The sequence below is a fragment of the Lepidothrix coronata genome, unplaced genomic scaffold (genome assembly GCF_001604755.1).
Source record: "Lepidothrix coronata isolate B3197 unplaced genomic scaffold, Lepidothrix_coronata-1.0 Scaffold3, whole genome shotgun sequence".
In the NCBI taxonomy this organism is placed as follows: domain Eukaryota; kingdom Metazoa; phylum Chordata; class Aves; order Passeriformes; family Pipridae; genus Lepidothrix; species Lepidothrix coronata.
In genome coordinates this window covers 12,017,810-12,033,627 of record NW_016690183.1, presented here as the reverse complement: position 1 = coordinate 12,033,627, position 15,818 = coordinate 12,017,810, and the positions used below count along the sequence as shown (strand labels likewise).

Sequence of the window (15,818 nt, the reverse complement as noted above, 5' to 3'; positions counted from 1 at the left end):
TAGGGCATTCAAGGCTTTACCTGAAAACCAAGGGCTCTGCTGTGGCTGGTTGTGCTGAGGCAAGGGCACAACGCAGCAAAATTCACACTTTAACTCCGCTGTGCCTTATGCCGATGATCTGCCCACACAGAGGAAAGACAGGCTCTGCAAAGCCATTCTGGTGCTTTCTCACAGGACAGCAGGAAACACAAACAGGTGAGTAGAGGTGCATTTTTCAATCTGAAGACACTTACTCTGCAGTCCTTCAGGAAGTATCTACTGCAGCTGGGATAAATCTATGACAACTTCCATCTTTGTCAGAAAAGGGTAGAAATAGGGAAAAATACCACACCTTGATGAGAGGCTCCAAAGGTAGCATGAAATAACACCATCCTTTGCAGTGGCTTCTGTTAGGCAACAGGTAGAAAACCTAGTCTAAAGTTAGAACCTCATTAACTTTCATGGTAAAGTGCTAGCAGAGATATATTTGTAGGGATCTAGAAAATCTATTTTTGTTTATGTTTTCAAGTCTGTTTAATTACCTTGGTGAGGTTTACAAATAAAGAAATGTTCTGCAGCTATCCTTAAAAAGTCTTCCCTTTGCTTCCAAGATCCGTGGGTGCATGTCTTTCATAAACAGGAACTCATTCAAATCTTTTCACCATTTCCCCAACGTTTTTTTATATCCATTTCTTTCTCACAGGTGTCAGAATACAATGACAGCTTTGATCTTACTGGAGATAACCATATGTGGGTAGATTCTTTTTCTTGAAATGTAGACTGGGAGTGGATCCAGAGGTCAAGCCAGAAGGTTACATATATTTGAAAACCTCTCTTAAAGAAAATCCCTTTGTGAGGTTTCTAATATGCCTCTGGATGTGAGTCTTGAAATACCTAGCTATGAATGCTGCTCTCTGTATCACAATGTTCCAAGTCTTAAGAAAATTTAAGTTCAAAGAGACGGGAAGACTAGAAGAGTTGGGTTTGTAGCTATGGAACAAGCACTTTCTTTGCCACATCAAAAGCTCTGATAAAAGCAGTCCACTGATTCAGGATAAGAGTATATTATTTGATGTATTAATTTGACAGTAGACTAGCATTAATATGAAGATCTCCTTTTTCACCCCATTACAAGATTGCTTCTGTTCATTGCAGAGGAGTTTTAAACACCCAAATTCCAGCTAATCAAAGTTGTAGTCTATATGAAGGTCATGCGTGTCCTCTGAGGTGTGATTTTCACATGCTTTTTTGAAACCATTGAACTCTTAAATAGCAAAACCTACCAGAATTTTGTGAAGTCCCCAAAAAATGGATCTATGCTGCACAGACTTTTGAAAATGCTGGAGGTTTATTGCGACATGTATGGATTCTGTTAGTTACCAATACTAAGGATGCATAACTGAATGAATTTTTTCATATTCAGCGTGAATGTCATGACCTTTGCTGTACTGAAACTTTATTTAATTTGGGTGAGGCATGTATGTATATGATACTACACTGGGAAGTGTAATTATAGAAGACAAAACACTGTAAAGTTACATGGCTTCTGATTCTGAATAAAGAACTTAAAATTGAGCCTCTCTGACACGAAGTCAATGTTTCTTCCCATCATTATGCTTCTCCTCACAGGGGCATGTCTCTAAGAGGGGCTGTAGTTCCTAATGATGGGGAATGTGGGGTGTGAGAGCTTCTCTTTCTTTATAGATGCTCCAAGAGAAGGAAGTACCAGCTATACAATCTCAAGAGAAAGGCAGTTAATAAAAACTTCTGCTTATGGCCATCACTGCTGCTATCCCCACCTTTCCAAAGGAGCAGCAGGTGGGGTGGGATATGATTTTATTAAAGTATTCTAGTTTTCTGGAAGACATCAAGTCAAAATGTAGAAAGAATGTACAATTTCTTGCTTTTACATTTTTGCAACTAAGAACAGTAAAAAGCAGTGGTTTGTAGTTGTGGTTTTTTTAAGAGAGAAAATAAATGAGGTCACTAAAAGCAGCACACTTGGATGGGGGAAGACATGCTTCCAGGAGCCAGTGCTAGGCTGAACTCTAACTGTAAATGATAACATACGTGAGGCAGTGACACACGATTCCTCTTTACGAGACCACTCTTGAACTCCTGCCAAAAATCCCTCTCTATGCCACTTAGTGCTTCAAGACAAGAAGAATAATGACAGGTCTGTAAAAATCTGTTGAAATTGACAGTTCTTATTGTTCTGAAAAGTTTTCATGACGCACAGGAATTTTCAGATTAGCACTGCACAATGTTGAACAAAATGGGTGTCAGGCAAATCAATGGGCTTTTCACGATTCACTCGTCTTTGCTTCACTGCTGTTCCATTTTTATTCTGTGCTTGGCGTTGCTTTGTTGTGTGTGCTTGCCACTTGAGATGTGAGTGAGCATGTACTGAACAGGGAGCAAGAGCTGTGACCTAGCACGATGTCCCACGTAAGCCAAGTCCTAGCATGGAGAAACTTTTCCTAAAAATTGTTTGTTTGTTTTTTGGAGTTTTTTTTCCATACACAAAAATAAGGAACTGGTTTTGAGTGGTTAGTCTCATTTGGAGTTATGACTATCTGCAATTGGTCTGGATGTAAACATATTGAGCCATCTTTTTACACCTATGTGTAAAAATTTGTACCTACTCACTTGAATAGTGTGGTGAAAACAAATACAACCGAGGGAAAACTGAAGACTGGTGGCTCTAGCATCTGCTTACCTAGAACACGAATGGCCACAAGGCTTTTTGAAATTGAAGGAGGGTTGAGATCCAGGGAAATAATGAAATATTCAAATTTAGTATCTCTTGACACATAAAAAGCTCAGATGAGAATTTCTGCTCTATGCTTCTAGTATAGAGTAACGTATGGGAATAAGGCTCTGGAAGCAAAGGATAACCCATAGAAACAAACCAAAACAGGTGGAATGCCTATTTCACTTAGGTTTTCAACATTACTGTCACAGAGGCAAATAAAGAGAAAAAATAACCTACTGCCTTTGTGAAAATCTTACTCCTCTGAGAAAAATGTAAGCATAAGACTGAAGATCAAATCAATGCCTGGTGGCATCTCGTGTAAGTCAATGGAGGTATGCCAATTTGGTCTGGCACCAAGCGTTTTAGAAGACATATGAGCCCATCAAACCAAGTGTTTTCCAATGCAACCAATTAAAGCTACCCCAAGATAGCATTTTTCAGCTTCTGCATCCTCCCAACTGCTGCCAGCATGCCACAGCTCTCACTGAAGCCTACTCACTCCTCTGTTGCTGGAACTCTTAGAGCCTGGAAATCTGAAATGCCTCTCCCACATAGATCATCCCCAAGCACTAATGACAAGCAACTGTTCTCTGCACCATCAGGTCAAAAATCTAATGGAAGCATGGCTTTGACTGCAATATGAGTTTTTCTACCTCAGGCACTGCTGTGGTTTGAAGCCCTCAGACAGACTGATCCAATGCTTAGCAGTTATAGGCTGTCTCTCTCCCTCCCCGGTCTCCTCCCTTTATCTGCTAATGCACAGGGATAGACAAGCAAAAAAATCCCTTCGAACACGGCTATGGGAGATAGAGGAACTCTATCACATACAGTATTTGCCTAACATTAGCAACTAAACTTGAGAGGTTTATGTTATTGGAACTATATCCCTGGAGTGCTACCAAGAACTAAAATATCATCTTAAGAGTTGCAGTGACCTTAAAAGACAATGTTATCCTAGGCTTTCCCATTAGCAATCAAAAAATAAAGCAGAAGGTAGTAGGTATAGAATTAAAAAGCCTCAAAGGTGCAATGGAGCTTCATTTTGATGCATCCCAAAGGTGATCAAAATGACCAGCCTGAAGCCAGGAACAAACCACGCTCAGGTGTGCAGAAGTCCAAGCTTTCTCACTGCTTTTTATGGAAGATCTCAGCCTAGATCAAAGCATCCGCCTCCAAGATGGGGAGTGGGCACATCACTTTGCCTAGAGTGCTGTACGCTATGGGATTTTCAGCTACACCAGTGCTAAGCAAATACAAATGAATGATACAAGACCCTGGGGAAGGCAACATAGCAGCTACATACCTGCTTCATTAAGAAAAAAAATAATTCTTGGCACTTTCATCACTGCTAAACAAAAATAAGCATTGCAATAAGAGCTAATGGTTATTTCTTTTTTGCATACCTTAGAGAAATTATGTTGTTTTTAAGTCCAGTGCCATAGGATGCCTGCAGCCATCATTTCAATAAAAGGCAACCCAAACACCCCTGGGAAACACAGGTAAGAGTGACTTATGTCTTCAGAAAAAGCAGTAATTCAAGCTTAATAAGGGTTCCTCCTGCATTTGTGATACATCAGGTTAAACATTCAAAACTACACAGATTTCACCAAGACACTCTCATTGTATCAATGCACTGAATTCTATGTTCCGTATTTTTTTTTAATTTATATTGATCCAACAGTTCTTGAAAACACTGACAATTCTTTTTGGCATCAACTCTGAAGCAACACTTGATTCCTTTAACTGAAGGAATAAGCTCCACGTACACACGTTCCTGCTACAACTTGCAAGGCAGTATCTCAAAAGCAAAGCTGACCAGTTAAACCATATCTAAAAAAAATTCACACCCTCAGCCTGAGATTCCCAGGCAGCAATGTGACTTCTCAGCAGCTCCTAATGCTGGGAAATGAAGCTGTGTGTTAAATTCTAAAATGAACACAAGATACCAAAAATGGATCCCTAAAAAGCAGCCAGCTTCATATGATGTTTGCATCTAGTTTGGTTACTATAAAATTCCTGATACACGACTAGCTCAGGCACAGGGTGAAAATATACAAAGTTTTTTTTAAATCTTTTTGTTCTTATTTCTGTCCTTTCCCCTATGTATTTTCACAAACCAGATAAGACGACTACAGTCTCTGAGAGGGTTAAGCAGAGTCATCTACAAGCTCCATGCAGCAAAGCTGAGTGTCTAACAGCAAATACCTGATAAAACATGAACAATGCTGAGCCCAATTCATGGCTGGTGTAACTGAAGTAACCCCAGAGGGTTACAGAGGGACAGATTTGCACACACACACCCTCTCCCTTCTAAATATACCATTTCTGCTTTACAGAAACAAAAGCAGAGTCCCAAAAGGCAAAGGAATCAACTTCTAACACATGCCCCTCAATGGTGAAAAAGGAAACTCTCCACACTTCTCATGTACTCATGGGCTTCATAAACAAACAGGAAAGGTTTTGAATTAAATGTGTTTATAAAATCCCCCTCCAAAAAAGAAATTAATTTGGGGAAAAAAAAGAACATAAAGGGTAGGAAAAGCAATTATTTGTTTTTGCTGAACACAGTGATGAATGATGAGCAACTCGTGTTTTCTTGGCTCAGGGTCTGAACTAGCGTTTGACCACTGTAATATTGTACCTGTTATTATTATACTGACACCACAAATGCTGATGACTACATGTGGGCACCTCAGACTTTTTTGCCTATGATATTCTGCTCCACATAGTTTGCTTTCCTTTACAAACACAGAGGGGATCTGAAATGCCCTGGAGAACACAGCATCCTTCCACTGAATAATCTTAATTAGGCTAAAAAAACACCCAAGGCACTGCAAACAGCTAACTAATTTGTCCGATGCCTGGAACCATCAGGAAGAACAGATCTCGCTATATGGGAAACAAAACTAAGGAATCCTTCACGCTATTTACAGTTGCTACTAATTTGCTTTTGCCATTCCTCAACACCATTTATTGATCTATGCCCAGGCTAAAATAGCAGGATAAAGTACACAGATTTACTTACAGAGATCTCGTAGCTCCATCGTTCCCGATGACAAATTCACCTCCCACACTACAGCGAGCGAATGACTTAATGCTGCTTTTTGCGGAAGGCACAATGCGCACGGGCAGCAGATGGTCTCTGGCGAAGCTCTCTAAGGAGACCCGTCCTCGCTGTAGCCATGTGAGAGGAGCAGCCCCCTCCTTCGCACACCTTTGCCCGCTCCCCGTCCCCGCGCCGCTGGGCTGAGCGTGTAGCTTTGCTTATGTGGCGGGTGCCCGTCGGGCTCCCATTGGCACAGGCAGGCGGCAGCAGCCAATGGCAGCCCAATCCCGTGGCAGGGAAACTCCTGCCCATTTATTTAGCATCTTAGGAGACCATATTTCCGAGGAAGAGCGCCGCTTCCCTAGCATGCTACCATTAGACGCGGGGAATAAATAAATCAAGAGCTCCCCATCTCTGGGGCTCCCCCTCTCCTCCTGCTCGCTTTGTCCCAGAGCCCGGCGCCCACCCAGGCGAAGCGCTGGTGGGGACCCGGCACCCGCGTCCACCTTGGCGGGGCCGCGGGGGAGTGCGCCGGAGCTCCACAATTACTCGCTCCATCGCCATGGAAACAGCCTGGATGCAGCGGGCTGGATTTGTGTAGCACATCTGCTGCCAGGCTCATAATCAACTGCAATCTCATCTTTTTTCCCTCTGCTCTCACTGCTTATTTGATTGTGAGTTTGCTTTCTCTTCTCATACATGCTGGGAATGTACACGCAGACAGAGCTGTGTACATGTTGACTTTCTCCCTGTGCAAACACAACACAACACACGTATATATATGTACCCCAGGAGTATTCACTTGTTAGCATAGTATTCATATGCTAAGGAGGTACACTCTCTGTGTATCCAAATCATATAGAGTGGTTTGGGTCAGATGGGACCTTAAAGATTATCTAGTTCCAACCCCCCAGCCATGGGCAGGGACACCTTCTACCACACCAGGTTGCTCAAAGCCCGATCCAACCTGGCCTTGAACACTGCCAGGGATGGGGCATCCACAGCTCTGGGCAACCTGCTCCAGTGCTTCAATACCCTGACAGTAAAGAATTTCTTTCTAATATCTAAACTAAACCAACCCTCTTTCACTTTAGGGCCATTACCCCCTGTCCTATTTACACGCCTTTGTAAAGTCCCTCTCTATCTCTCTTGTTGCCCCCCTTTAGGTACTGGAAAGTGTTCTAATCTCTCCCTGGAGCCTTCCTTTCTCCAGGTTGAACAACCACAACTCTCTCAAACCTGTTTTCATAGGAGATGATCTTGGTCCTCCTTTGGACTTGTTCCAATGAATAATACACCTTATTCATATTTCAAGTTTGAATAAGGGACCAGCGGAAGACAAGACTACTGTCAAAATATCATATTTTCCTTTCCAGTTCCATAAATTGTCTCTCTCCAAAACAAGGTGAAAATCCGATACAGCTATTATGAAACTTCCAAAACTGCATCTGGCACCCACAAACAGTGACCTGAATCTTCATGCAACTAATGCTACACTAGATGTTCCCTGTTCTGTCAAAGGTCTGATGAAACAGCAGGAAAACTTCATGCACAAAAGGTGCATGACACTGACAAAAACTCTGTCTTACCCTCTGACAATACAAAGAAGGAAAGATGATTAGAAGAAAGGAAGCAACATTGCAGAGAGAGAAAAGATTCCTAAGCCAATAGTGCAGACAGCAAAGGGACTTGACAGCTGGGGGCAATTTCTGGCTGCTCCTCAGACTTCTGTGGGACAACTGAAAAAGTCTTTTGCATTCTGTTATCAGTCTTTCTATGTTTCTGTTATTGAAACTGCAAAATGAGGAGAAAAGTCAAATGCATACATTTATATTAAAAAGATAAGCTTGGACAGACCATGATACACTGACATACTATTACTATGATGTTAAGAAAGAATTTCAGATAGAAAAAATGAGGACACATTCCTTATTCATGAACCCTTATTTTCATTTATTTAATTAAAAGAAGAATAAAAAATGAAAGCTCTTCTGAAAACCCCCAACATTTCTATATTACATTAATAACAGAAATTCACTGCATTTGCCGTGGTAAATAGCAGCATTTTAAAATGCACTGTGACAGAGCCTTGCAGGTAGTTACACTGATCTCCTTGAACAGTAAAGGCCACTCCCTGTTAAATGTCTTCTACCTGAAACTAATCCAGAGTCTAGGAAGGTCTTTGAATCCTGTTGGCCTAGTGCTCAGGAGCAAGGCCAAGAACAGGGAGCTACACCAGAGATTTGGCTTTTCAGGACATCTGTTACTCAATTATAATTATTGACAGAGAAATGAGCTTCTGAGAGAACTGCATTTTTAATGGCTCAGGATGTCATCAGGGTTCACTTCTTACAATGCTGTACTTCTTCCGGCTTTTCATTTGCCTTTAGAGCAGCACCATCGCTATAACGATTACCCTGAGCTTGCCAACTTTCACGGTCATTCTTTCAGTTTTGAAATATGAAACTGTGGAAAGATATTCAATGTGCATTTTAAGGGAAAGGGGGCTAATTAAAAAGCCTAGATTTGCTGGGGAAAAAGCAATCTGTCTACTTCCTTCCTTTTCCACTCCTCCTTCCACCTAAATCATGTAGGAGAGTGGTCTAAGAGTATGGAGCATACTCTGTAATTTGTGTGTGAATGTTCCAATATTATATTTTCTAGCTGTTATTGTCATGTCTTATGGACTGCAAGCACTGTCAATATGTAGAGCTTAAAATAGTCATGCAAACCGTAAATAAATATTTAAATGGTACTGGACAGTGAAAACCAAATGTCACATTCCTAGTGGGTCTCTACACGGAATTTTTTAAAAAGCCAATATTAAATTGAAGAGGTTCCTAATTAAACAAATTGTTCCTTTCTGTTGTGTGATACACAGAGTACAAAACTCTCCATAGGCTGTGCTTTGTTAAACAAAGCCCCACTGCAAGCAAACATAATTATTATCAGTGCAACTTTGATGTATCTGGAGAAACCTTCTCTTGTCCCAGTTTTTAAATCTCCCCACCTTCATTTCACATGCTGACAGGAAGAAGACCATGTCCCAGATTAGGGCTACCAGTCAAGAATTCAGAAGACCATTTTTAAGGTCTTTTTCTGTCATAGGTAAGGAGCAGAAGTGACAGATCTCTGCTTCTGATGGCAGTAGGCTGCTAGATTTAACGTTAAGAAATCTCACCTTTGTCACTTTCTTTTCTCAGTAGTCTCCCCTGTAAATTGCATTTCTATTCTCACAAGGTTGTGTTGTGAGAATAAACACACTAAGAATTTTGTTGCACTCTAAAGCAGGACAGGCCACAGATACCTAAGAAAGTTTTTAAGGGAGATAAAAAATTCAAGGCTAGAAAAATCCAGGCAATTTCAAAGCAACATAATAAACAAGATTTGTGAAAAAAAAATCTTCTAAGATAGCAGGATAAAATGATGCTCTTCAACCAAAAGGATAAAAGATTTCTAGGAAGGCTTCACACCGGAGCTGCTACTTGTCAATCTGACAGCAGCTCTCGGCAGTATGCTGTCATGGGCTAAGACCTGTTTGTGTGTGGGAGCTGAGGAACAATCAGCAGTGATAGAATACTTACTCATCCTTCTAGATCGTGAGGTTTTCATTTTTTAGCCCAGATACCTAAAGAGGAAGATGGTTAACCTACTAACACTTCCCAAGTCATGGACTTGCTGGTTGGCTCCCACTGACTCCTCTTCCAGTGCCATAAATTATGTGCCAATTCTCAGTAAGCTTTCCAGCCCTTTCAAAAGTCCATTTGTAGAAGCAGCTGATTTGTACCAGGAACAGCTAGTCCTATGCATTTATTCCAGGAATACCTACAGACTTCTCTTCTACATCTGTATTCTTCAAGTGTCACTTAAGACCTAGTCTTTAGATAATAAAAGGTTTCAGAGGTTTCAAGGCCACATTCAGTTTGTTTTTTTCCCTAATCCTAGTATCAGAAAACCTTATGCCTCATCAGAAGGTCCCTTTATTTCAAATGAGAAGCTCTGATGAATTTTATTCTTTTCCCTAATATTACTGCATCTGAAATAAGTTTTTGGATAGCAACACATAAACATAAATTAAAATGAAAATGCTGGAGCATAGCATAAACAGCAATCTATTCTTTCTGCCATTTAAGACAACCTTACTACAAACCACAAAGATTATCTGAATAGGAACACCCAAGTGATACATAAGCTGCTGAAAACAGTCAGGAACACAGCTTTGCAAATCAGATTAGACATGACCTTCAGAGGTGATCTCCCACCATAGCACCCAGAAGGTCTATATGAATTACAAAACCACAGAACCTTTCATTCTGCAAAGCATGGACAGATTTAATTTCCACCATCCAAGCACCAGTGTGCACATCTAATGTTCACTACCTTACCCTGTACTTTGAGCATCAAGAGCATTCAAGTATCTTCCTGCACCACTGGGCAAGTTGCCCCCCTTTTGAGGATACATACATATGTTAAAAGCCTTCAAGACACAGAGATGTGCATGAAAGAAAATCTCCACTTGTCTTATACAAATGAAATCAGAGCTTTATAGAATTTCATACAACACTCCTGGACATACACAACAGCAGTCTGAATGATGACTGTCTAGGAGTGTTGAATTTGCAATTCTTCTTCATCTTCTCTGATAACTGAAGCACTTCAGCTAAGCCAAAGGCAGCCTACAAACAGTCCTGAAATTTGCTACAGGAACTGATATGAATATTTCTCAGTTTTCCTATTGCTAAATGATTACACGTAGTCTGGGTAGCAAAAGGAGACTTCCTAGTCCAAACAAATAACAGTGGGTTCTTTTTCCACCCCCAATGTTAACTCCAAGAAGATCTAAAATGCCTCATGTTTGATATAGAACCAAAATATCCCCATCATAAAAAAAAAAAAAAAAACAAAACAAAAAAAAGGAAGAAAGCCACCGCAACCAGACATAAGAAACCAAGTCTAAAAAGGGAAGAAAGAGAAACTGAGTTGCTTAGAGGGTGACTATTTCATCACAGTGAACAAGTTTGAAGTTGAATAGATTTTGATACATGCACAAACAAAACCAAAAGTATTTCTAACCTTGATATTGGGTACAGAAGAGCCCTATCTGACAAACAACCTGAAGTGATGTTTAGGTTTGGCGGTAGTGTCATATACAATCATAGTTAGTTTGTCTTTGGATAGCTATCATATTAAAAAAAGCCCTTAAAATACACAAGCCCCCGCAGCTGTCTGCAACCTTTAAGTCTTGCCATTTTAAACATACACTGCAGTCATATAGCATGAGAGGACACTGAAGAATTTCAAATCAGTTATAATAAATCCAGACAGTAGGCAGCAAAAGGTTTCACAGTACACATCATCAGCTTCAAGATTCCTTACATGGCACTCTTAAATACACAAATGCAAGAGGCTCAGAAATCATCATGTGAGTTTTACAAATTTTAGTACATTTGGTCTATATGAGCACTATCTGTCAAATCTATCCCATACTCTTCATCCACAGTTGCAGCTAGGATTTTCCCTGTTGCCTCCTTTGCCCACATTGTTCAAATGTATATAATAATTTGGTATCAAAACCCTTTGCAACATACTAAAAAAAATTTCAGTCATGTCACTGTAATCTCAATTCTCTCATTCAATTACTTGGTCTAGAGTACACATGCCCGGGAAAGAACAATTCCACATTGCTGCAGCATTTTATCTGCAATATTCTTCCATCTTTAGCTATTTCTCCAGCTCATGCTTTGCACTCACTGGCAAACAAGCAGCAGAAGCTGGATTTATCTGCAATCCAAACAGTCTAAGACTTCCATTTAATGCTTGGGTCTCCACAGGACAGGCACTGGGGAATGTACATCGTACTAACACTGTTGAAACAAATTACACCTTGTACACACTTGGTCTTGTCTCTCTTACATGCATGCATGCTCCAGTCCATCTTATTCATTAGTGCATTGTGGTTCTCCTCGTCTGGAAGATGCAGATTAAATCTCTACACGGTCATATGAAATGGCAAACAAATGATTTCTTTAACTTTTCTTCTTTTAACAAAACCAAAAAACTATACGAGGGACAAAATAAAGGAAAATTTCTTCTGTCTCAGTTATCTGAACTTATTTTGGTGCTGCCATGGTTTGCCATTTAAATAATGATGCATGTTTTTTTTAATATGTTAATTACATAAATAGGTACTTAGAAATTACTTAAACAGGAGATTATTTACCCCATTGACTGTAGAAACCCATGTGTCAGCACATCTGCTGCACAGGAAGATTAAATCTGTTCACACAAAACTCCTGCTCTCTCTTGCTAATGGGGAGAGATTAGTAGTATGAGACCTGAAGCAGAGGCTTTGGGTTTTATCCAACATACCCTTAAGACTTACACAATGAATGATGCTAGCATACATCTCCAGATTTCTAAAAACCCAGTATATACTTGCCTAGGCATTCTGGAAAAAGAAATGGGATTTTTACTGAGCAGACTTTTCTATGTGTGTGTTTTAATTTCAAAAGCTTCTGCTGTGTGTTATTTAAGAGTAACAATCAGACACCCAGCAGCCTTTAGAGGAACTGTATTGGTGTGATTATGCACCTTTAAGACCAGAATGACAATGCTAGTTGATGATGTTTAGAATGAGACTACTGAAAAAGACTCAATTACAAGGTTATCTTTGCCTTGGTTCACCTTCCCAGCTGCTGTGAAGAACCTGCAGGTTATTAGTTTAATAGCTGTTGATGAGGGCCTATCCACCATTTATCACATCCCCTTCACACTCCTTTTACATCACAGGCTTGCAGGGAAAGGTGTCAGAAGGCTCTGGTGGGAGAAAGGGATTGCCAAGACTATAGTTAATGAGAAGAACAGAAAACATGAGTCTAGTTTCCAGATCAAGCAAGCACACAACTTCTTCTCTTTCTTTAGAAGAATATGCTCTGTCTGCTTCCACCTCATGCAGGAATGAAAGTCAAATCAATGCTCACATAAGCTGAATGAACAGTTAGGGTTGTTTTCCACATAGTTATTGCATGTATACTCTAATAGGAGCAATCTACCGAGTGAACACAGCTTTAGCTAGAAAGGGCAATATCCTCCATACCCTCATAAGGTAATTTGGACCACACAAAATGAGCTATTGACAGTTCTATTCTGTGTCAGCCTGTGGCAGCACGCATCTGTTCCCATGGACTTCAAAGCCTCCCTAAACTGGGCTTTGCCAACACCCTCTGCTCAAAGACATTAACAGCCACTTTTTCAACCCATGTATATGGAAATGTGCAGCCAAGTATACACACCCCAAACACGTGTTGCATGTACAACAGAAGCATGCCCACACCCGCCCATTCACAGCCAAATGTAATATAAATAACCTCGCTATATAAATAGGCTTGCTTAAATGAAGTGTCTTAAATAAGGCTGACATAAATACTCTTTCTTTTATGCTGCCTGTTGCATCTCATGTTAAAGTCTGGGAAGTGGGAACTATGTTAGAATGACCGGAGAAACCCCACTCAAAGTCAATAGATATGAAGGACAGGAGAGCTCAGCATCATGATGTAACATATCACTGGTGAAGATTTTGTAAAAAGGATAAAAGACAGGCAATTTTTTTTTTTTGCATATGTGTCTCTGATGTCAAGATAGATAAATATTAGTAAGACAGGCAATAAGAAATTACAAATAATCAGAGGAGATCCTCAAGCATTAAAGCAGTAGCCCACACAAAACCAAAGTCATAAAAAGAAAAAAAGAAAAAAGTGTTAGAAAAGGAAAAGTAACTTTTCCCTCTTTCTCTGCATTTTTGGAAGGACACCAGATGACTGTCCATACTTCTAACTATGCTCATGTCTGTATTCATCAGTGTGGTTTTATGGACATTTTCGGTCTTATCCTTTTCAAAACATTTCAAGAAACTGTTAAGACTGGTTTCTCTGAAGATGGGTAGGAAGGACCGGCTGTCAGAAAGGACTCTCTGAACTTCCCTCCAGCAACCCTACTTCACATTCAGCCCACACACCAGGCCCAGCCCTATCAGTGTTCTGGCTAACTTTGTCAGAGCTGTTGAATCTGTTCAGAACTTCCTTCCTGCTAATGAATGTCTCCCTAATTGATCTTCAGAGTACATATTTCTTCAGTCTCAATCACCCATGAGCTAAAGATGCTGTCAATACTGCAGCATGGCAATGCTTGCCATTGCAGAGACAAATCTTGCCATGTACTCTCTGTGTTGAACCCTATGGTTCAACCTATGATATGGTAGGTGGAATGATTACTTTGTCTTCCAAGTGAAGAGAAAAATTTATAAAGGTCAAGCAATGCCGAGGCAGTTGCAACAGTGGATACAAACTCAAAGTTTTCCTCACTCTTCATTTCTCAGCCTCTGAAGCACAAACATATGCATAGTGCTAAGCCAGTAGTATTTCTACCTGTTACATTACTGCTTTATTCACGGTTGGACCATTTTCATTCCATTAATTCTTTCCTTTAAAAACATTTCAGAATTGGTTTAAAAAAATAAAAATAGATGTTTAAAAAGATTTCAGTCTTCCTTAATCGTGCAGGGATATATTTTCAAAGCAGTATGCCAAGAGTGTTCCACGTGACTCCCATTCATGTTAAAATTAGAGTCACCAGAATAAACCCCATATGCTGCTTTGAAAAGGTACTGCAATGTGTCCAAGGGAAATTTCTGCAGCTTAATGGTGCTTGCACAGTTTTTCTGCTTGCTTTTCTTCTTTTAATTTCCGAATATATATTTTTTTTATTTTAAAATAACACTTTGTACTATCTGGAAAAACAGAAAGAAGGGATTTGCTGGTTTTCTTGGTTTCTCTGCAGCCCTTTTATTTTAATCAGAATATCTTTGCTTTGTAGTATGCAAAGCTTCTGGAAGCTTTTTTGTAACTCTTTTTTAATACTGTCACTGTAGACAACCTTTCTATTCGAGCTGTAACCTGCAGTGAGATCTGGAGGTCTGACTGCCTTCCACACCTGAGCTGTTATCCTGTCTAGTGGTGTTCAATATTTCAGTGTAAGCCTGAAACTAATTTTCATATCTGGGCAGTGGGGAACTTTTTTTCCAGAAAGCTTGAGGCATAGTCTCTCCTTAGCAATAATAGGACTGCTACTTGTCCTGAAGCCAGGCACCATGAATGTACAGGTTTCTATATTCAAGGTCCTGTCTTACATGTGGACCTTCTGCCCAACACAGAGTATCTGTACCCCCTGTGGCAGCCGCAGAAGCCTACCCACCCAAAGCCAGCTGCAGTGCTGGGCTTATTGCGGGCATAGTGTTGCCCTAGTGTGCCTCGGTAATCACAAATGCTGTGCTCACATACACACATACTGATAAATACTAGTTGATTACTAAATTTGTAATTTATTACTATAGTCTTCCTGATCACTTGAAGAGAGAGGAAAAAAAAATTTCTGACAGCTCTGGTTCTTTTGTAATTGCTCTTAAATTTTTACTGCTTATAAGTCTCCACATGAGAGATTGTGCACAAAGACAGTGTGAATGCCATCTTTTCATTTTATCTTCATCCTTCTCATTACTGTCTCAAATTGCCACACATTTTCATTTCAGCCATTTACATAAACAATGCAGCAAACACTGTATCTAACCACTTAATTACTTTAATCTTTAAAGGATGTAAACAAAGGGAAAATATTTTGCTTTAATGTGGAAGGTGCTTCCACTATGGAGGAAAAAAACAAGTCTACTTGCTAAGAGAATTGTGTATCAGGACACAAGAAAAGAAACCAAGATGTGGTTGTTTTGTCATTAAAGTACTGACAAGTGAGGTGTGGGCTAATTTCCCATCTCTACCACTAATTTTCCAAGCAACAGGCAGCAAGATATCATTTATGTATTCTTGTTATCCAATTAAAAATCACTTAACATCACCTTTCCTTTCTTCTTTTTAACCCTTTGTATATTCTGCCGATTTAAGTGGTATTCTTTGGTCATAAACCTGTGTTTAAAAGAAACACCTGAAACTTCCCATGGTGGGGAAATGACAGCTTGCACTTAAAGCTACA

The 15,818-nt window shown here is 40.0% G+C and overlaps 1 protein-coding gene across 4 annotated transcripts in view; it reads right to left on the bottom strand.

Annotated features, from left to right (window-relative positions):
- The window catches only part of ELMO1 (engulfment and cell motility 1), a 315,174-nt gene that overhangs the window by 76,742 nt on the left and 222,614 nt on the right, over positions 1-15,818 (bottom strand). The window contains exon 1 of one of the 4 annotated variants that reach the window (XM_017823410.1): positions 5,760-6,225. The exons of the other annotated variants lie outside the window; for them this stretch is intronic. The gene's annotated coding sequence lies outside the window, so the exon portion shown is untranslated. Of the gene's footprint in view, positions 1-5,759; positions 6,226-15,818 lie in introns of those variants that run through there. 4 annotated transcript variants of the gene reach the window in all.